The sequence below is a fragment of the Saccopteryx leptura genome, chromosome 4 (assembly GCF_036850995.1).
Source record: "Saccopteryx leptura isolate mSacLep1 chromosome 4, mSacLep1_pri_phased_curated, whole genome shotgun sequence".
Classification (NCBI taxonomy): Eukaryota; Metazoa; Chordata; class Mammalia; order Chiroptera; family Emballonuridae; genus Saccopteryx; species Saccopteryx leptura.
In genome coordinates this window covers 86,924,588-86,948,607 of record NC_089506.1, presented here as the reverse complement: position 1 = coordinate 86,948,607, position 24,020 = coordinate 86,924,588, and the positions used below count along the sequence as shown (strand labels likewise).

General features: G+C 33.3%; 1 pseudogene; it reads left to right on the top strand.

Moving 5' to 3' along the window:
• The window catches only part of LOC136404191 (ashwin pseudogene), a 30,580-nt pseudogene extending 7,844 nt beyond the window's left edge, over window positions 1-22,736 (top strand).
• Window positions 22,737-24,020: the final 1,284 nt, after the last annotated feature.

Genomic DNA, 24,020 nt, shown 5'->3' with positions numbered 1-24,020 from the left:
CAAGCCTGTGGAAAGAACTAAAGCCTCACACAGGGAAAGGTAGTTGGGGACAGGAACAGGGTAAAGAGTAGATAAATGGTGCTGTAAGGAGTCTTGACTTGGGGTGGTGAACACAATAAGTGTACAAATGCTATATTATAGAATTGTACACCTGAAATCTATATGATTATATTAACCAATATTTCCCCAATAATTCAATAAAAAATTTAAAAATAAAAATAATAAGTTTATAGCTTAAGGAAAAATAAAGATTAAAAAAAAAAAAAACAACCCCAAAAGCTATACACAGTATTAAAAAGCTATACACAGTTTTAGAAAGTAACAATAGCAAACCATAACTCATTAGATCAATGTAGTACTGCACTGGGAACTACCAGTGTCACATAGAAGAAACCTACTCAAGACACAAACTGATGTCAAGAAGAAGAAGGGGAGGCCTGCCAAGAGAGGCAAAGAAAATCTTCTGATTTTCCTTTTCCCTTAGCTTTTATTGATCAGAAGCAGAACAGAGGTAACAGGATTACAAGGGAAGGAGGCTAGGTGCTAAGGGGAAAGAATGACTAATGGCCATTTTGCTGACATAGAGAAAGGGATAATTTGGGTCAGTACGTTCTTTTTCTTTTACTAATTAACAAGCACAATGGAAGGGGCAATCTAGAACCTCTAAGGCAGCTAATCTTCTAAAGCCTGTTCACATGCATTTCACATGCAGACACAAAGGCCACTCACTCACATAGCTTCTTGGTGTTTGTATCCACGAGACATTCACTTAGGGCTTTTAACTAAAGTTCCCCAATCCTAGTCATAGAGGGTTCAAGGTTAGAATCACCATCTGGGTGATTCCCTACAGATCAATATAAAATAACATGTCCATGCATGGTTGTTTTGTTTTGGTTTTACTTCAGAAACTCCGTGGATGTGTTTAGTATAACATTAACAGAAGCAGTTAAATATACAAAAACACACTATCTCAGTTAATTTTGTATTTAATAGTTAAGGCTTATAATTACAAATGATGGCCAGACTAAGATTGATTAAATGTTCTCTTTCCTCTGGTAAAGCTGAGATGAAACATTATGCAAATTTATTTCACTGTGTCATCTCTGTGATTCATTTTTTTCCCACCCTCCCCTCTACTACTATCTTCTTTGACATGCAGCCCTTCATACAGAAATATTTTTCTTTCTAAATATCTAGAATATCTTGGTCATTGACATTGTTTTGATTAATGAGGTCATTGTTATTCATTCCAGAAAATCTTGCTGAACAAAAATGGGTTTTTTTGTAACTTCAGCAGTGACTCCTTAAAGTTAGCACTGAGGCACTCACATGTGATCCTATGTAAATTCTCAGAAACCTTCATAGAACAGAGCTTTAGAACCCTGGGCACCTGATCAGCATTTTTATTTTTTTTAAATAAGACATTTGCCAAGTAGCCCAAATTCAGAAATAAATATATCATTTTTATTTATATTAATCTACACAATAAAGTTGGTTTTCTAAATTCAACATAATAATCATTACAATGAATAAACTATTACCTTATAATCTCCCTAGTTTATGTATCTCATATTTATTTCTTCTCATCATTATTCCCCTAAAGCTTTTCTATACTTCATCATCATATTTAAGAAGAGGAATTTAGTGTAATTCCTTCCTGTGTCAAATAGTGTTTTGAATATATTAAATATTTTATATGCTTTACAGTTAAGAATACTTGATGTGGCCCTGGCCGGTTGGCTCAGCGGTAGAGCGTCGGCCTGGCGTGCGGGGGACCCAGGTTCGATTCCCAGCCAGGGCACATAGGAGAAGCACCCATTTGCTTCTCCACCCTCCCTCCTTCCTCTCTGTCTCTCTCTTCCCCTCCTGCAGCCAAGGCTCCATTGGAGCAAAGATGGCCCGGGCGCTGGGGATGGCTCCTTGGCCTCTGCCCCAGGCACTAGAGTGGCTCTGGTCGAGGCAGAGCGACGCCCCGGAGGGGCAGAGCATCGCCTGCTGGTGGGCAGAGCGTCGCCCCTGGTGGGCATGCCGGATGGATCCCGGTCGGGCGCATGCGGGAGTCTGACTGTCTCTCCCCGTTTCCAGCTTCAGAAAAATACAAAAAACAAAACAAAACAAAACAAACAAAACAAAACAAAAAAAGAATACTTGATGTTTTTATTTGGATAAATTAAAAAAATTATTTAGTATACCCATGACAAGAATTTACCTAGCTTATTCATAAAGAAGTAGTATAAATATGTAATCACACTGAGAGGTGTATATCTACCTCTCTGTAATTTGATGAAAACATTTAGATTTGAATTTCTTTTTATGTTTGTAAATTGAACATAGGTGGTTTTTGTTTTATTTATTATCCAGGTTCTATATATAGACACATTATTAATTATTCACTGATGAAATATGTTTTTCTTAATAATTGTTAAGGCTTTATTCTGAGATTACACTGGACAGGGCACATCAATTTACTTCTTTTAACTGTTGTAAAGCCAGTAGCTGCGGCCACCATCATAGCTACCTGGCCCATGCAGGTTCGCATTTGATTCAGACAGATGGTAATGAAACAACAGAGCCAAGAACTGGTGGGCCATTAGCTTTAACCCTAGCTTGCACCCAGTGGGCAAGTAAAAACACACTGAGCTCCAAATCCCACTCATCAGTGCTCACAAAGCTACTGACTTATCCGAGTTTCCTAGAATCTAAGGTTTCTAGCTCACCAGCCTTATTCACCTCTGTTCTCCATCTCCCTCTCTCTGCACAAACTCTGCACAAACTGGCTTCTCCTTCAGCACTCCACCATCTTGGCTTCTTCTCCTCTCCTCCACGTAGCATTTCTCTGCTCTGCTCTCAGCATGGGCTCCTTCTAGAACATAATCACCCCCCCCCCAGAACAACATGATCTCTCTTCCCTTTAAAACCTTTTGCAAAAGCCCTTCCCCATACATAAGCATGCCTATCCCAAACAAGAAGGGCAACTAATATTATCACCTGGGCAACGGGCTTCCATGTGGACAATGACATCTTTAACAAAGTGAGCATAATATATTTTATCTGCCCAACAACTGTTATATCATCTGTATGTATATGGCTATAGTTAAATTGATCAAGAAACCATGACATCAATTGTCCAGGGAGCCAAATGAGCTGCATTATTGTCTATGGACATAGCCAGTGCATTTTTCACCAAAATGTTACAATATTGTATCTTTGATATAAAGGCAATTGAATTTAAACAAACACTTGGTATTTATTCAACTACAATCTGTCAATTATCTTCATGGCTTATGTGAATATATTTTCTGATATAATACAGCTTCTATGAAACAAACTATTTTCATAGTTAATTTTAAATGAAAATTATTAACTTTCTTATAAACAATCATTGCTAGAAAGAGAACATTGGGAAACATATTTGAAATTAACATAATTATATCAAGAGTACCCTAGTGGTCAAAAACATTAGTACTCAAATTGCATTATGAATATGCAAATCCAGTATTTTTTATTTAGGTCATTTGTCACTGGTAACAGAAATTACAAGTCACTGCTGCTGGTCTAAACTTTGAAAGAGCTTCTGAGGATTAGGATTTAAATCCAAAGAACCTTCTGGTTCATCAAAAATTTATCCAAACTGTTTAAGATTCATTGATAAACTTCTTCTATGTTCTAATTTTGTGTAAGCATTAACACTAGATCTCATTTTCAGTTCGCATTATATCTTGGAGTAATAGAAATGCATTGAATGGAAAACAGTTCTGAAAATGGTCTGATGAAAAGAAATTAGATTTGGGGAAAATATGAATTTAGATTCAAACTAATATTCAGTTTATTCATCTAGGTAATGTGTATTCTTCTATAGTTGAGGAAACATTACTTTTTAACTGTGAGTTCAGATCATTTATTTATTAAGTTTAAACTGTGAGTTCAGATATTCAACTTGAAGTTGGCTTTATATAGTGTGCAAATCCTTGTAAAAGACATGAAATTTGAACAGATCATAAGAGCAAAAATGGTGTTTCTAGATGCTTATCACATACCATGGCAAATAAGTGCAGCTCAATGAATCAGATATTTTGCAGTGTACTTTTTAGCCACTCCAGTGAAAACAAGGCTGCTATTGGTTGCATGCTAAATATCATTCTGATGTAGGACATTTCATCCAAATATAAATATTAAAATAAGTAAATTTAAAGTAATGAATGATCAATAATTTTCAAAATTAATGAAATAAAATATTTGCTCTAAAAATAACCATAATTTAAGAACTTTCTGCATCATGACTTTATCAAATTATATGACCTCTCTAAGGATTATTTGTAAGATGATTAGAATAATTAAATAATATCATATTATTTATATTAAGTGCTTATTATCATGCTTTGTATATAAGAAATACCACAAAACAACTCAGAAAATAAAATTATTATTATAAAACTTTAGGTTTTTTGAAACAAAAACTATTTTCCTGTGTTTTGAAATGATCCCTTTAATCTCATTTTCTATTAATGTCCTACTCACCCACTTCCTCTTCAGCCAGACTAGATGTAGTTGCTTCTTGGACATTTTAAGCCTTCATGTTCCATGGGAACTTTGCACTAATTACTCTGCCCCCATATAGCCACATAGCTTACTTCTTTACTCCCTTAAGATTTGAGCTCAATTCATGCTCTAATAATGAGACCTCCATTAACTACCCTAGTAGTTAAAATACTTACAAACTCTATATAAAAAAGAAATATCTCCTTATCTTGCTTGTATATATTCTTTTTATTTTGTACAATTTTTGCTATTTAGCTTATACTGTGTTTATTTATTCATTCATTTACTAGCTTGTTTTTTTCTATTTAATCCAACTAAAATATGAACTTTATGTGGCTCAGATATTTGTCTCTTTTCTTCAAAGCATTTTCCTTAATACCTACAACAGTATTAGCCCAAATTAAGAAATTATTTTTAAACAAATAAATAAGCAAATACATTTTCAATGAACATTGTTTATTATGCTATTTAACAATATGAGCTAGTCCATACCTTTTAATATCAGATAGATATCATATTTGCAAAAGTTAATTACTTTATATTAGGTCTTAAATTACTATTTTTTTTAATTTAATAAATATATAATATGTCTGTGAGCTTTGGCTGACAGAAAACAACTACCATCTTGCCCCATTTCTAGGTAATAATCATATTGATTTTTTAATATCTTTCTGTAATAAAAAAACAAAGGCAACTATTTAAAAAAATAAAAGTTTTTTAAGGTATGACATGTTCAATTCGCATTATTTATCAAGTACAGTGGTACCTTGAGATACGAACAGACCAACATATAAATTTTTTTAAGATACGAACTGCGACTCGGTCAGTATTTTTGTTCGAGATCTGAGTGAAATTCCGAGATATGAGTCGTGATTTGGGAAGCTGCCCCTAGTTGGTGCGTTGGCACATGGGTCCAGTATCGGCAGTTTGATATATGAGTTGACTGACTTACAAGCCCATTTACAGAATGAATTAAATTTGTATTTCAAGGTACCACTGTACCTGCCACATTTGCTATAGTTACTATTAAGGGCTACAGACAAAATACAGGCAAAACAAATGCCTTTGCTTGCATATATTTAATATTTTAAGGAATATAAGATATTCATAACAGCCATATAAAATATAGAATATAAAGAATAAAATAAAAGGTAAAAATATGACCTGGATGAGATAGATCTTACATTCTAAAAGATATTATCATGAAAACCAGGAATTATATCTTTCAACATAATCTTACTCTACATAACTAATTATAAATATATCCCTACTCACCTAAAAAGCATAAATATGACATAAATTGTAAACCTCACAATAAAGTCATTTTAAATTAAAACATTAATTAGATCTACATTTATTTAAAATAATTATGTAAGTGTAGATGAAAATGTTCTATACTCATGAATTCACCAGATATGTTTCAAAATAATCACAGTGATGTAAATGACAACATAAAGAATATAGTAAGTGATATTGTGATACCTATGTATGATGCCAGGTAGGTACTGGAAATAGGGGAGAACACTTTGTAAAGTGTATGATTGTCTAACCACTATGCTGTATACCTGAAACCAATGCCAAATAATATTGAAAGAAACTGTAATGATTAATTAAAAAAATTTCATTGCCTCGATTGATCATTGAGAGTATTCTAAAGCATTTTATTAACAAATTAGCCATGTCTCCTTTTCTAGTGTGTTATTTTATTAAACATATTCACAGAGTAAACACATTGGGGATATTAGTAAGTTAAATGCAAACCTTAGATCTTTGACAGAATCATTTCTCTGAGGTTGTAGGTTGCAGAGTATAAGAGTCAGTAGGAGATTCAAACTAGATGATATACTATGAATATCTTTATGAATGAAGGAACATAAAATCAAAGAAAGAGGTTTATGAATTATGTACCTGATTCTCACTTATTTTATTACTTAAAAAGTAAACTTAAAATGTTCAAAAATGCAAACAATTTTAGAGTATTTATTTTGTATAACGCTACTTTAATGAACTCATTTATCAGTTCTAATAGTTTTTTAAAATTTATTCATTTTAGAAAGGGGGAAAGAGAGAGTGAGAGAGAGGGTGGAGGAGCAGAAAACATCAACTCTTATATGTGCCTGATCAGGCAAGCCAGAGGATTTGGGCCAGCAACGTCAGCATTGCAGGTTGACGCTTTATCTACTGTGCCACCACAGATCAGGCTCTAGTAGTTTTAAAGATTTTTTAACTATTAAAACATTCAATGCATTTTGTTATTTAAATATCTGTGATCTCATGAAATATTACTAATATAAGGAAGCATTTTATTTTTCAATTATTTAATTTCAAAAAGGTCTATTTCTTAGCTTGAATAGAATACAATATTTTTTATTGGTTCTGAAAATGATCTAGATATTTCTTTATTTTTCATGAAAATTATCTAATTAATATGCATAAATGTGTCATAAGTGAAGGAACATGGCAAGAGTTGAGAAATTCTTAAAAAGAAATGAGTAAAACCAATTTTGATAGTAAAAGGCTTTTGCAATCACTCTGAAGTTTTTGTTTGCTTAATTTATCTGTCTTTAACATATATCTTTCTTCTTAGATTTAGTAAATCAGTATTAACTAATAATTGCCTTTATTCATTTCAACATAAAGAAAACATACAAACATATTCATTTTTTCAAAAAAATTTTTTTGATTGACAAGGAAGAGAGAGAAACATAGATTTACTTTTCTACTCATTTATTCATTCATTGGTTGATCCTTTTATATGTTCTGACTGAGGATTGAACCCACAAACTTGGCACATCAGGATGACTCTCTGTGGACAAGTCCTGCTGGGAGTGAGGACGATGGAGACGCAAAGACCCGACTCTGGGGACCAGGTTCAGTGATGCAGATCCACTTTATTCAGGAAGTAAGCTAGCTTATATACATGGGTTCAGCCCCATGTGTTACAGCGTGTCCTTCATAGCCAATGGCTGAAAAGATCAGGGAGCTGCGTGGTTGGCACTAAGTCACTTCCTTATAGTGGGCGAGCTTCCTGGTTATGCCCAGGAGGCTTCTGGGAGCTGGAGTATTCTCACAGCATTACATCAGCCACAGCTGCTAGGAATGCGCTCTGTGCTCCACTCACAACTCTCCACCCAACCAACTGAGCTACCCAGCCAGAACCAAACATGTGCATTCTTAATCACCATTTTAAAAGTATGACATTACTTAAAAGTTATCAATGAACATTCAAATTTGTAGATTATTTTTCAAAATTAAAGATTCATTTATTATAAACTGAACTACATTTTCATATACAAAAATAATAATCTTTCTTGACTATTAAAAATCACAATTTATTTTGCCATGCAGTTACTTTTACTGTTTCTACAATACCTTTTAGAAAAATTATACAGCATGCTATGTTACTATTAGTTATTTTATTGATAATATTAAATCACAACATTATAATTCTTTTAATACCTGTTAGAACATTATACATATGTCTCAATCGCTTATTGTTTTATAAACCAGTTTTGTAGTACTCTTTTAAGATATTTGTTAGACAGGAGTCAGTAGATATGTAAAGGGTAGAATCTTTTCTCTAGAAAGTCTTCAAGATCATTGTATAGATGTCTTACCCGTTTCTTGACCAGGCCACGGTCCTTCCTGACTTCAGATTTTTGCACTTGTTATTCCCACTTCAAGTAATGCTCTTGGATTGGCTCTCATCTCTTCTTCCACATTTTTATCTTTGACCTTGGGATCCTCAGCAGCATATTCTCTACTAATTTTATTTAAATTAACTCTTATAGTATACCTCACCTAGTCACATATTTTGTTATATATTTTCCTACTTATTTATGGCATGGTCTTTCTCACAATCTACAATTATTTTGTTTATTCACTTAAACTCTCACTCTTCCCAAACCCCTGCATGTGTACTCCATTAGAGAGAAAAAATATCTTTCTTAACTTATCCTCTCTCAAAACTGATGTCTACACTCAATATATGTTTATAAATGAATATATATCTATATATCTATATCTATCTATCTATCTATCTATCTATATCTATATCTATATATATATATATATATTTGTTAAATAGTAGGAGGTAAAATAAGCTCAAATTACTCTGAAGAAGAAAGCCAGATACAAATTTATAGATTTGATGACAAACTGCTTATTATAGAGGGAATAAAATATTTTCAGGTAAATAAAAGGCATTCATTGTTTTATATAAGAAAAACTAGTGGTTTAGTGACAGTTAATTTGTTTTATATTATTAATATATTAGTCTTTAAGGAATTTATCGTCTTAAAAAGTACAAATAATCATTTGGACCAGAAAACTCAATGCAAACTATTTTGGGGAAAAATTGATACACTGCAAATTGAAAATTTTGTCATCTGTCATTTGAATTATTTAAACATTTTTAGGTATGTTATACCATTCACTGTCAGTCATAGGATTACTATTATTATAATTACTATTACTATTATTATAGTCAGTGACATAAATTTAGTGTAAGGAACTTCCATGGAGAGGATTTCTGCTGTGACCACTCTTCACAAGATAGGAAAATGCCTACTCTTCTGCTACTAGCAGATATATTGGGAGGAAATATCATTATTTTTTTTTCCAAGTCTAATTATGGGCAAGGAGTATATGTCAGACTGAATAGCAAACATACCAGTTATCAGTAAAGGTTGATACCAACCCAGTGTAGAGGCAGAAAGCTTTGAACACCAGTATTAGGTAACAGATTTTGCCTGGTGAAATCCAATGCAATTTTATCCCACTACTGTTGACACAATACTTTCTGATGGAAACAACAGTAGAATTTTTATCCTGCTGCCCCATTTTGCCAGTGATGCAATGGTTATAGGAATTGTTCTTTTCTTATAAAAACAGAAAAAAAAAACCCAACATAAGTGAAAAGCAAATACTTCTACTTTAGAGCCTTTAAGAGTGTATCTATATCTCTATATTAATTTATGTGTAGTAGATCAATATAACTTAAGAAAACCAATTTGTATAGCACCTGCAAAAGCAGCATTAAGTATTGTAAAGCATACCTATCACAGTGATCTTTTCTGTACCTTAAAGAATAATTCTTTTATAACCATGAACAGAGATAAATTTAAATGAAATTTTAACATGTTAAGAAACATTATTTGGAGTCAAAGTGCTAAGGATGTACATGAAGGAAAAGCACAAAAGAGTGTCATTCCTGGAATGAAAAATACTCAATTTACATAAAACGCAGGACTAGCCAGTGTTTCTATAGATAGCAGTATTTGCACTGAACCATGGAGCTGTTCTGGTTGGCTTCCTTCAGAAGCACCTCTCAACTTGGTACATAGGTCTACAAAATTCATGCACGACTTCTAAGAGTAGCAAACATGACTGTGGTTCCACTGATTGCACTTTGTCCAGCAGGTATTTCACTGAGAGAGAGAAGAATTGGGAAACATATATGAACTGGCTATTTGTTGTAGAAAAAAATATGTTTTTGTTAGAAATTAGCATTTGTATTTGATTATAAGAGTAATCTAATAATACAAACTCACAGAGAAATAGATACAGAAATTAGTGAAAATAAGTAAAGACAGATTTTATTCAGTATTCTTACAACAAGGGAAAGAGATTTTAATCTAGAACTGAGCTCAATTCCAAATTCACCAAGAACAACTGGAAATTTATAGCCAAAGGGCAGAGTTAGATGGTGAGTAGATTGAAAATTGCTAAGTATAAATGTCATGAGTAAGGAGATTCTTGCTAAACTGACTTAACAGGATACTTGCTAAAGGTATCCGCGGTGATCAATATCAATAATTGGAATGTGTAACTTGAATAAATGTCAAGAAGGATCAGATATCAAGGGTTCAGGGGGATTCTCTCTACATTCTCTTAGCAGGATTATTAAAACTGGTCTAAGTTAGGTTGTGGACCATGTCCAAGGAAGAAGCCTCGTCGAAAAAATGTCTCAGAGAAGACTGTCTAAAGTTTGGTTAGTGAGACAGTCCATGTCAAAATTCACATTTCATTTCAAAGTTAGCATGTCCAAATCAGAACTCTTTTATTTCCCCTCTTAAATTTATTTTTCTCATAGTCTCCCATCTTAATAAAGGACACTATAAACCATTTGCTTACTCATATAAAAATATCTGAAATCTGATCCTCCAGCAAATCTTATTAGTTGTACTCAAAAATACATTTTGAACTCTCTATCTTCCAATCCATAATTTTAATCCACATTCTATCATTTCTCATATTGTTTTCTTTAATAACTTCCTTACTCGTCTTTTTTATTCTATTCCTCATAGCCTCAACCTCATAGCCAGAATGTGTTTTATGTGTAAACCAAATTCAGCTGAAAACCCTTCAATGAATTCTTATTATACTTAAAATGATATGCAAAGTCTTATTAAGTTTGAAAAGACCTTACACAGTTTGACGCTAACCCACCCCCCAACATCAACTTTTACCACATTCTTTCTCACCATGCTTTGAACATGCAATCTCCATGATATTTTTATCAATAATCAATGAGCTTTGTTTTTTTCCTTTTTCTTCCTGAAATATCTTTTCTTAGGGATTTGCAGAGCTCTCTGACTTCTCACCATTTGTGTCTTAATTCAAATTAGATGCCCAACAAATTATTTGTATATGCTTTATTCTTCAGGTTAAGATTTCTAGATTCTTCTTCCTCTAAGAACCTGTCATAGTTTCTACACCTGTCATTGTCAGCAGGGGCTGCCATGAAATATTATCATAGACTAGGGATGTTTAACAACAAAACTTATTTTCTCAAGCTCTGGAGGCTGGACAGTTGAGATTAAGAGGCCAGCGTGGGAACCACCCTTTTCTTGCTAGCAGACAGGTCACCTTCTCACTGATATCTGTGACAGAGAGAAAGAGGACTGTGGTGTCCTTCTCCTCTTACAGGGGTATATCTCATCATGACCTGGCCTTCATCACCTCCTCTAAACCTAATTACCTCCCAAAGCCACAACATCCAAAAATCATCATGTTAAATATGTAATTTGTTTATTTGGGGAGGGCACAAAGAATTGTTCCATCATAGTCAAATTTAATAAGATTAAAATAATATAATGCTCCATCTCATTAATACTTTTTCAGATTGGTCTTTTCTTAATACCCTAAAACATACCCCCAAACTAATTATTTTATATCATATAATCCTGTTTATATATTTGATATTTATTATTTATTTCCACCACTAAAATTCCCGGGAAGAAGAATAAAAGTCTACCTTGTATACCATTAAATCTCCAGAATTTACACCATTCCTAGCTCAAGGTATACAGCTATTGGCTGAATGATATTTGGTGAATATCTTTCATCTTATCCTGGTTCCATATTACCTTATAATTTCTTTAATCTCTTTAAATTAAGATCTCTGGCATAGACATCTAATTAACTGGTAACTTTTCTTAGAATGCTTTTTATTATTTTTAGACTATAGTTTTTATTTATTTGTTTGTTTTTTTCTGATTCATTGAAGAATGAGACAGATTTTAAACGAACACTCTCTTATGTGGTAGATTTTAGTAATTTAAAGACTAAAAAAATTTGACCCACATATAAATTATTTTTTTCCTTCAGCATCTGAATTTACCATACATTTTTCTCTGTGTCACTAGATTTAATATAAGACTATGACTCATCATTATTTTACCTAACCAAGGTATACATACTTTCACACATGCTATTCAGACCAAAAGTCTTTTATGCTATTGCTAAATTGTCACAAACATTAATTTGATTTAAATCAATCAGTGTAGTTTAACATATCCAATTTTATTATTTTTTTTAATTTTTTCTTTTTATTAATTTTTAGAGAGTGAGAGAGAGAGAGAGAAAGAGAGAGAGAAAAGGGAGAGGGAGGAGCAGGAAGCATCAACTCCCATATGTTCCTTGACCATGCAAGCCCAGGGTTTGAACCAGCAACCTCAGCGTTCCAGGTCGACGCTTTATCCACTGCGCCACCACAGGTCAGGTGACATATCCAATTTTAAATATTCTGTCACATATTGCACTTTTCAGAGCAAATCTCTCAAATATGTTGATTTTTTACTCAATGTAAGTGTTTATTTATACATTTTTATCTTTCCTGGAAAGAACACATTTGGTCAGAATATTGGCTTGTTTATTTTGATTATAAGTATTGAATCATGATGTCTTTTCTACTTAAACTATTAAGAAAAGTAAGATTTTATTTTACTTGAAAAAATGAACAAACTAAGACTTCCCCCAAGATTTATACTATTGTAAGTAATGATGTAACTATTTTTGAAGGTTTTCTAGAAAGACTCTGTGTGTGTGTTATGTTAAATATAATTATAATTACAATTAAATAAAAAATAAATAAAATGAAGATTATAAAATTCTAAGAATGACATAAAATCTATGATTAATTACTAGTCTTCACTAAAATGTAAATGAATCTAGATTTTACTAATCTTGTTACTTTGGCCTAAAAAAACATAACAAGCAAAACTTTTCTATTTTATTCTTTAGATTAAGATTTCCAGATTCTTCATCCTCCCCACACCTGTCATAGCTAACCTTAATAAGATTAAAAGGACATAAAGTCCCTTCTCATTTGGACCAAACTATAAATAAATGATTGTATATTAAATGTTAGTAATGTATATACTCAAAACTTCAAATTACATTTAATCAAATCACAGCATAAATGCACTGCTATATTTAGCAGGTACACACATAGACATATCAGGCTGCATAGATAACTATCTCCTCTAAATCTTACTCTATATTCTCTGTAAAATAATTTTAAGTTATCTGTAATGGCTTTCATGCTACTAAAATACTAGTAAACTGGTAGTTAATGTGTGAATGTGTATGTGTGCATAAGGGAAAAAGAGAGCAAGAGAATATAATTTAGTTGTCTTACTATAAAATTTAACTTATATTACTTACATTTTTAATTAGATTCATGTATGAATAAGCACCTTACCTGAGCAAGAACTTTAGGTATATTGATAAGGAAAGTATAAACAATAATTTAATAATTTTATCAATCTATAATTTTATCAATGATAGTAATGACTAACACCGAAGTATATGTTTACTCTGTTGCAAACATCGTCCTAAATGCTTCTACATGTACAGTATAATTTGTTTTTTAATTTTGCAATATATCTACAGACACAATAAGAAACACAAAATGAAGCAGGACTTCAAAAAATAATGCTTTAAAAAAAAGAAATAATGCTTTTTTTTTTTCTTCATTTTTCCGAAGCTGGAAACGGGGAGGCAGTCAGACAGACTTCCACATGCGCCCGACCGGGATCCACCCGGCATGCTCACCAGGGGGCGATGCTCTGCCCCTCTGGGGCGTCACTCTGTTGCATCCAGAGCCATTCTAGCACCTGAGGCAGAGGCCACAGAGCCATCCTCAGCGCCCAGGCCATCTTTGCTCCAATGGAGCCTTGGCTGCGGGAGGGGAAGAGACAGACAGAGGGGAAGGAGAGGGGGAGGGGTAGAGAAGCAGATGGGCGCTTCTCCTGTGTGCCCTGGCCAGGAATCGAACCCAGGACTCCTGCATGCCAGGCCGACGTTCTACTGCTGAGCCAACTGGCCAGGGCAATAATGCTTTTAATCAATGAATATTTTAGAACATCCAATATATTTCTGTTATTGATTTTTAGCTCTATACCATTATTGTCAGAGAACATACTTTGTAGAATGCAAATTCTTTTTAGTTATTAGGTTTGTTTTACAATCTAGAGTATGACCTATCTTGACCAATGGTGCTTAAAATAAAATTGTTTATTCCATTGTGTTAGGTAGACTATTCAATATGTATCAATCCTGTTCATTGATCGTGTTGTCCTTTTTTGAACTTTTTTCATGTAGTTTTACCAGTTTTTAAGAGGCAGGGGCCTTCTGGTATACTATATATATATGGGTCAATTTTTAAATCCAGCTTTTATTTTTAATTAAATTTCATTGAAGTATTTTTAATTACTGATATGTTAGGCTTTACTCTGCTATTTTAGTATTGATTCTTTGTGTTTTCCCTTTTCACTTTTCTTGCCTTCCTGTGGATTACTTGAATATGTATTTAAAGATTTCATGTTATTTTATCTCTAGTGTTTTTGAGTGTTATATTTGCACTGGTTTTATTGTGGTTACTATGAGTATTAAAATAAATGTGTGTGGCATCACAGTCTATAGGTTTTATGTTTTACAACTTCAGATGGATTGTGAAAATCTCTTCTCCACTTATATTCCTTTACATTTTCCAATAAAATAATATTTTGAGTATCAGATAGCATTATAGTTTTAGTTTCAACCATCAAATGATTTACAAAATTTATGGGCCTATTGTATATATGTCTTCACTTTACACTGTTCTTCCTTCCTGATACTCCAGCATTCTCTATTCTATCATTTCTTTCCTGTTCAAAGATCTTAGTTTAGCTAGTCTTAAGCATAGGTCTTCTAACAAAAGTATTCTTTTAATTTTCTTTTGTCTGAAAATGTATTTATGGCCCCCTTATTCCAGAGGGCATATTTTTACCAGATATAGAATTTATGGTTGATAGATTTTTCTTTTCTTTCAACACTTAGAAAATTGTGTTCGAGTTTCTTCTGGTCTCTATGTTTTCAGATGAATTCTCTGAAATTCAAATTGATAGTCTCCTGTAGGAATGCATTATTTTTCTCTGGTTTCTTTCAAAGGTTTTTGTTTTGTTTTGTTTTGTTCTCTCTCTTGCTCTTTAGTTTTCAGAAGGCTAAGAATGATATGACTTTGGTGTGGATTTCTTTGGGTTTATCCTGTCTGGGATTTGTTGTACCTCAAGGTTCTGTAAATTTGTGTTTTTTGCAAAATTTGGAGAATTTTCAGACATTATTTCTTTAAGTAGTCTTTTAATCTCATTCTTGGTATATTCTTCTTCTTGGATTGTGACAATAGACATATTGTAATTTTTGATATTGTCCCATAGGTCCCTCAAGCTTCATTCATTTTTTTTTTGTTTTCTCTTTATTGTTCAGATTGAGTAAATACTATTGATCTGTTCTCAAATTTACTTATTAGTCAACTATCATATCTACAATTGAGCACTTTCATTTACATTGTTATTTCTGTTTTTTTAATTTCTGTAATTCATTGATTCTTTTTTCTTAATTAATAAACTTTACTTTTAAAGCAGTGTTAAATTTTCAGAAAAAAAAAATAACAGAAAATATAGCCATATGCCACGTCATTTGTCCCTGCCAATATACACACAGTTGTTCCTATTATTTATATTTTGTATTATTTTGGTGCAGTGGTTATAGTTGATGAGCCAATACCAGCATATTATCATCAACTAAATTCTATGCTTTACAGCAGGGTTTATTCTTTGTGTTGTATATTTTAAGGGATTTGATAGATATAAAGTTACATGTATGTATTCACCATGACAGTATATATATGGAAAGTTTTGCTTCACTAAAAATTTCCTATGTCTCATGTATTCATCCTTTCCTCTCTCCCTCTCCAAGAATCTCTGGCTACTACTTATATTTTTACTGTATCCTTTGTTCAGAATATCATATAATTGAAATACTGGCCTTTCAAACAGGTCTATTTTTATTTAGTAATATCAAGTTTTGATTCTCATTTTTATATTTGTCTTATAGCTCTTTTTTTGAGAACTGACTAATATTCTTTCTATTGATTGGTCCAATCACCTATTGAAGGAAATACTTATGAGTTAAACATAAACATGTGTGTGCAGATTTTGTATGGACATAGTTTCCAATTTATTTGAGAAAATACTAGAGTATAATTGCTGGATCTTAGGGTAAGAGTATGCTTAGTTTTGCAAAACACTACCAAAATATTTTCCAAAGAGGTTGTACCATTTTGCACTTCCAGCAGCAAGAAAGAACAGTTTTATTGCTGTATGTCTTTGCCAGTATTGGTGTTATCAGTGTTTTGGTCATTTTAAAGGTGTGTAGTGATATCTCATTATTTTAATTTTTTTTAAATTGAATATATTAGAGTGAAAATAGTTAATAAAATTGCATAGGTTTCAGCTGTAACATTATATGGCATAGTGTACATCATCAGTACACTATACTGTGTGTTTACCACTCCAAGTTTCCTTCCATCACCATTTATCCTCCATTTGTTTTCTTCTTCCACCTCACCCCCTCTTCCCTCCTTGATCACCACACTGTTGACTGTGTCTAAAAGGTTTTTTTCATTTTATCCCTTTACTTTTTTTTACCTAACCCCCAACATTTTTCCCTTCTGACAGCTGTTATTCTGTTCTCTGTATCTATGAGTCTGTTTCTATTTTATTTTGTTCATTAGGTTCCACATATCAGTAAAATCATATGGTACTTTTTTTTCTTCATGACAGGTGATATTGAGTTATCTTTTTATATGCTTATTTGGCATTTGTATCTCTTCTTTAGAGAGGTGTCTCCTTCCTTCCTTCCTTCCTTCCTTCCTTCCTTCCTTCCTTCCTTCCTTCCTTCCTCCCTCCCTCCCTCCCTTCCTTCCTTCCTTCCTTCTTTTCTTCCTTCCTTCCTTCCTTCCTTCCTTCCTTCCTTCCTTCCTTCCTTCTTTCTTTCATGAGAGGAGGGGAGATAATGAGGCAGACTTCCACATGTGCCCTGAGTGGGATCCATTTGGCAACTCCCATCTGGAGCTGATGCTCAAGTTAACCAAGCTATTTTCAGTGCTCAGGCTGATGCTCAAAGGAGTCACTGGCTGTGGGATAGAAAGAGGGAAAGAAAGTGTAAGGAGAGAGAAGCAGATGGTTGCTTCTCTTGTGCACCCTGACCAAAAAAGAAACCCAGATTGCTCATATGTCAGGCAATGCTCTATTCACTGAGCCAACCTGCCAGGGTTAGGGTGTCTCTGCCCAGTTGATAAGAAGGAATGTTTGTTTTCTTACTGTTAAGTTTTAAAATTTTGTTTGTATATTTTAGATACCAGTTATTTGTTACGTATGAGTTTTACAAAGACTTTTCTCCAGTATATGTTGTCTTTTCATTCCCTTATGACTCCTAAAACAGTAACAAGCAGCTTTATTGTGATATAATTTATATACCAGTTAATGCAATTAAAGATACAGTTTTTTCCTTGATATTATACTTATATCCACACAATATAAAATATATTAACATTCTTTTAATGTATAATATTCATTTTGTTTTCAGAATATAAACACATTTAAAAAAATTAATTTCATAAGGAAATAGATTATATAAATTTTATGTAAAATGAGTAATTTTAAATATCCTGATATATTAGTGTGTATGTGTGTTTTGTGTGTGTGTATAAGAGAGAGAAGCTTATGTATACTATATACTTTCACTTATTTTCATATTTTGAAAGCAGTATATATCATAACAGCTCCCAGCTATTTATGTACTAAAGTAACCACTGTTGTTTATGGCAGAATTGCATTGCCAGTTCTGAGATTCAAACAAAGTGAAATTCTGAGATTCTGACAATAAAAAGTAAAAAATTCTCCCTTTTAGTTTTGTAAGGTGTTAAGGATCAAGGATTCTTTATCAATAGTGCTTTTTTCTTCTTCTTTTTTTTTGTGCTATTTTTGGGATGCATAAAATACTATATGATGGTTTTCGTGCCTCAGCACAGGATATTTATTCTTAAAGTATTGAATGAATTCATCTTGGTATATTCTATCCTTTAAGTATTAATTTGTTCAGAGTTCAGGTAAAACAAGCATACAGGTACCATGTTGTGTTAACAAATCTGTCTTAAGTATATGAACTATGAACTATCCTCAGATATCTAGCATGGATTTTAGGACATTTCTTTTCCTGGGTCCTTATTTCTAAGAACACAGATGTTAATATAGTACATATATATGTATGTATTATAAATATCTTCTTGTATAAAGTGACATTTTATTTAAACTTTGGTAAACAAGTTAGGGCCACTTTCACATGCATAATATTTTAAATGAAATCATTATTTTCAAAGTTCAATTGAAATAATAGGTATAGAATTAATACCTCAGCCTGAGTAAGCACTGAAGTACAAACATTGACTGAATGCAACACTTGTCCTGCAGAACTCCACATCTCAGCTTAGTTCAGTAATAAAAGTAAATGTGAAAACTGAGTATTACAACACAGTGTGGTAAATATGAAGATACACACACACACACACACACACACACACAAAAGAGTTCTTCAAGTTCACAGACAGGGAGAAGGAAAGAAAACAAACATGGCAGGAATGATTATTCTTATGCACTGCCACTGATGCATATACCTTAAACAGTAATGCAATAAACAGAAGGAAGAAGGAGATATAAACTTGTTAATGTAAATTTGGGAATAGGTCTTTGTCCATAATTTTTCTTTATGAACTTCTGTGATGTGGGTTTGCGATTAAGGAAATCTTGCACTCTAGAAGACCTTAAAATGTTTGAAACTTTTGATAAAGAATAGTTTGTGTTAAGTGAGAGCATTTCTTCTTGGGAAGTAATTTTATCTCTGGGAAGTTATTTTCAACCATAGTTTACATGTGAAGAGGTTAGTAAATAGTTTTATCATGCCTTATTCTAAGATCTGTGTTTAAGGGAGCTTACAAAGTGGTAAAAAGGGTTCTATGAAAAGCCATCTAAAATATGCTGTCCATCATATTAATATATGAAAAGATGGAGAGATTAAACAGAATCTCTTTGTAAGAATAAGTTTGTATACTTGGTATGCTAAACAGAATTCTATTTTAGGCCCTATTTTTTTTCAAATCCTGGCATTATTCCCTGTGAGTACTTTCCCCTTGAGTGTAGCTTAGATCTGTAACTTACCTCAAATCAATAAAATATGACAAAGTTGATGCAGATGAGATTTCAGTCTCATGATTTGTATATTTGATTATTTCTCTCTATATATGCATTGAATAGACTCTTCTTTCGGCTTTGAAGAGCAAGTTGCTAAAATGTGAAATGCTCATGGAGAATACAACTTGGCAAGAAATTGCTTCTAGCTACAGAGACATTTTATTGCTAGCCTAAAATGTCAAAGAAATGAAATCTGCCAATAACCATGTAAACTTGGAAAAGAAGTATTCATTAAAGTTGTGCTAAGATTCTTGACCTGTGAAAACTATTAGAAAGAATAGGTATAATTTTAAGCCACTAATTTTGTGATAATTTATCATACGACATATAAAACCCACATACTTGTTGACACATTTTCTGTCTCTCAATCTCTCAGTGAGCTAAACTTGGTTAAAGGTAGTATAGACTTTCTGTGTATTAAGAATTGATTTTAGTACTATGTTGTAGAAAAATAAAAACATCATAAATCCTCTGTTTGCTTTCCTTTTATGTCATGGGAGAGTCTTGAGGGAAATATCCAAGGCAGCTTTGATGGTGGCTCCAAGGACTCATCAGGGATCCAAGTTCTTTCCAACTTTCTTCAACTTTATCTTCATATTTACAAGATGATTTCTAAGACTTCAAATATATTCATGGCTCAAAAATCAAGAACAATGAAAAAAATGTAAAAGAATGTTTAATGGGACCCTTCTAGACATACCACTTAACAACTTATATTTATTTATTTTGACAATAATTTAACAAACTAGACACCCCTATTTGCAATAAAGACTTGAAAATATTGTTTTTAAAACATGCTATTTGCTCCTTCAACAGAAATAGATTTCAGTTAGTAAAGGAGAAGAGAAATACCAGATGATGGCACTTAAGATAAATTTTTATATTGATATATATTTGTTATTGTCTGGTAAGACTATTGGATAATGAGTATTATTTCATATAATAAACATATGAAAACAATTCTATATATTTATTTTGGTGTTAAAAATTTATGTTCATTTCATATGAAGAATTAATTTACTAAATAATTATTTCTATAAATTAATTGATTTTAAATTATAAATAATGATCTAGAAGTTATAATTTATTCTTTATTTACAAATAGATCATCATTTTGCTTCATTTTTCTTCATACATATTAAATACATTTATTCTGATTTATTGGAAAATGTATTTTGTGATAATTACAAATCATTTGTGATGATTCAGTGAGTATCATGTTGGTTCTGATAATTTTCTCATTTATCTTTAGTATTTTATGTTTCATTTTCATTAACAAGGAAGGATGAAGACTGGAATACATCTTTTGTAATGCTCTTCAACATTAATTACTTCTTAGCCTCATAAAAATCAAACTATGTATTCTTTAAAATTGATAGGTTGGGCAGCTGCACAGACTCGGATCTGCTGCTGCACCCGGAGCTGTTGTCGCAGGAGTTCCTTCTCCTCACGCTGGAGCAGAAGAACATAGCTGTTGAAAATGACGTAAAAAAAAACAAAGACAATCTTACTAATCTTTACGTTCAGCATGCAATACCGTTGCCTCAGAGAGATTTGCCAAAGAATAGATGGGGGAAAATGATGGGGAAAAAAAGAGAACAACATGAGCTGGAAAATGAGGCCAAAAGGAGTAGCACTGTAGATGTGTTAAAGAAAAGACCACTCATTGTGTTTGATGGAAGTTCAACAAGTACAAGCATAAAAGTGAGAAAGACTGAGAATGGGGATAATGATCGACTCAAGCCTCCCTCTCAGAACCATGACTTAACGCATAGGAAAAGTCCTTTGGGCCCTGCGAAGTCACCGCCTTTGTCCCCCGTGGGAGCTACTCCAGTGAAGTTAAAGCGAGCTGCTCCTAAAGAAGAGGCCGAGGCCGTGAATAACTTGAAGCCCCCAGAAGCAAAGAGGAAGATACAGCATGTTACATGGCCATGAAGGAAAGTTTCCAAAAATCAAAAGAATATAACTGTTCACCACAGTATTTTAGTAAATACTGCCAAATTCATCCTTGACGTTCACCAAGAAAAGCGTATTTGCATGCTGCTGATAAACTACTCAGAGGAGGCAGATGGAATGACTGTGAAGTGCTCGCTTTGCTCCTTCCCTGAAGTCATAACAGAATCAGTTTCTTAGGTGTTTCCTGGTCAGGGTAGCCCCAGGTCCACCACCAGAATGTCTTGTTACGCAGCAGCGCTGCCAGTCTCCATGAGCAGTCTGTGGTCTCACTAAAGCTCAGGTAGCTCGCCCTCCTAGGAGCTTACAGCGGCTGACTTGAAAAATATTCAGCTGAGGTAATCATGTTAGAGGTGGTACCTTTGGACAGAAAGTGTAATGAGCAGGAAAAGGGGGGGGTAGAATTCTAGAATTTAAGAGAGTCCAGGAAGCATGGCAGTGAAGAAGAAATTCATTGTGATCCAAAACAGGCAAGAATAGCAGGTCTGTTCTGAAGTCGGAAGTCAGGGCAGTCACAGCATGGAGTTGGCCAGGGTCCCTGCTGGTGTAACGTGGACAGCTTTCCATAGGGCTGGCGAGCACATGTGTCTACTAAGGTAATATAAAATTGTGTTTGTGTTAAAGTGGTAGTATTCCAACTATGGGATTGAAGTCAGTGGGATAATAGGGTTATACCTTATATTCATGACTTCTAGTGTCTACTGTGTGTGTACGAATACTTTATACTTTTTCCCCATATGACTGATCTTCAAACAGGAGTTTCTCTTTTCAGTACTTTTTAGAGCAGTCTCATTCTTCTTTTGATTTGTTAAAACAAGCATTTTAGTTTAGCTATTGAAAAGCCTTACAAAAAATTAATTCAGCCTTGCAGATAAGTTCTGTACTAATACTTTAAACCTGCATTGTTTAGTCATTCTGCCTTTATTCAGACTGTAATTCTGGACACATAAGACAAAATGGGTACATACTAAATGTTGCACAAATTGTTAATGTTATGCTAAGTTGTTAAATATAGGTTATCTGCAGGGCTGATACATAATTTTGAAAAGTGCAGATTTTTGGGTAGAATGACAAACTATATTTTGTATTTAGTTTCTTCTGCTTTCATCAGCATTTCTCTTTTAAGAGAGAATTAGCCATTTGACGGTTTTAAGTCAGTAGAAATTTATTTTTAGTTACTCAAAGTTAATTTTTAATTTGTGTGTTAACTTACAAAGTAGGTTGGTAATAACAGCTGAACTGTGTAACATTGTTGCTTCAAATTGAAGTTTATATTATGAATATTCAGAATGGTGCTCATATAGTAGCATATTCTTGAGCTACTTTGAGTTGGGAATGTGGAAGAGAGCTAAACCATGCACTATGTATTACACATACGAGCATCCGAGAGCACTGTGCCTTCTTGAGGTGCAGAGATGCAGCTTGTCTCTACTGTCTCCACGTGCTGAAGCCTGCCGAGTGACAGGAATCTGAAGCAGGAGGATTGGGAATCTTATATTTTGAGGTGTTGCTTTGAAGTGGAGAAGGACTTGATTTGAATGACTAACAACTTCAGAATCTTTACTCACTAACATGGGTTATTGTTGCTTTTGATTCTATATTCCAGTAAAGCCGATTTTTCTTATTATTGGGGTGGGAAAGTGAATGCCATTCAAGTCAGTGTGTGGCTTCTGAGGTGTAGTTAGAGGCACTTGATCACTTCCTGCCATTGGCAGGTGGTCTTGTTCTTCCCCCCACCCCCTTTCTTCTATTTTCTTTTTCTTATCCTCCTTTCCCATATTTTCACTTTCTTTGCTTTCAGCTCCTTCCTCCTCTGTGTAGATCCTAAACTTCAGGCTTAGGTTTGCAAAACATACTGCTTGGCCCTGCTTATTCACCAGGGGCTGACCCGCTGACCCCAGACCTCTTACACTCGAGTCACTGCTGCGTGACTTCTGAAGAATCTCGAGGCCATGCCACACAGGGCACAAAGTTGCTTCCCAGTAACTGGCTGTAAGGGTGGTGCAGCTTTCCAGAATGACTTTATTAATCTAGACAGCATCCAGGCACTTTGGAAAGTCTGGTTCAACTAATATTATGAGGCCATAATATTTTTGCTAGTATTAAAATTCTTGAGAAGTGTAATTATTTGAAATAATATTTTGGCTAACTTAAGTTTTCAGAGATGATTCTAAACCTGATCTAGAGACTCATTGAATAGCAGTGACGTTTTTAAAACTTACATTAAGTAAAACTGCCAGTAGGTTAAATCATGTGTGTAAGAGCTTCCTCTACTTACGACTGTGGAACTTCAGTAATTTTTAGGGGCTACAAAATGGTCAACATGTTTTTAATTTTAAGTGTGCCCTTTTATTAAATGCTTGTTCAGGCTTTGTAACTTAGTACAGAAAGTTTAACCTTGTAATGTACATTTTTTTTTGTATATAGAAAGTCTTTTAAGTAGCCTCATCCTTATTTAAATAAATTGAGTGAAATTATTGAATAAGTCTGTCATTTGTATAAAATAAAATGAAAACGTACTCTGTAAAAAAAATAAAATAAAATAAAATAAAATAAAATTGATAGGTTGGTCTTCAATAAATATTGATTATGGACAAGAAATTAATCAATCCTTATTCTATTTCTACTATATCCAATGTCCTGTCACTGTTAAGATTATTCAGCATTTAAAAC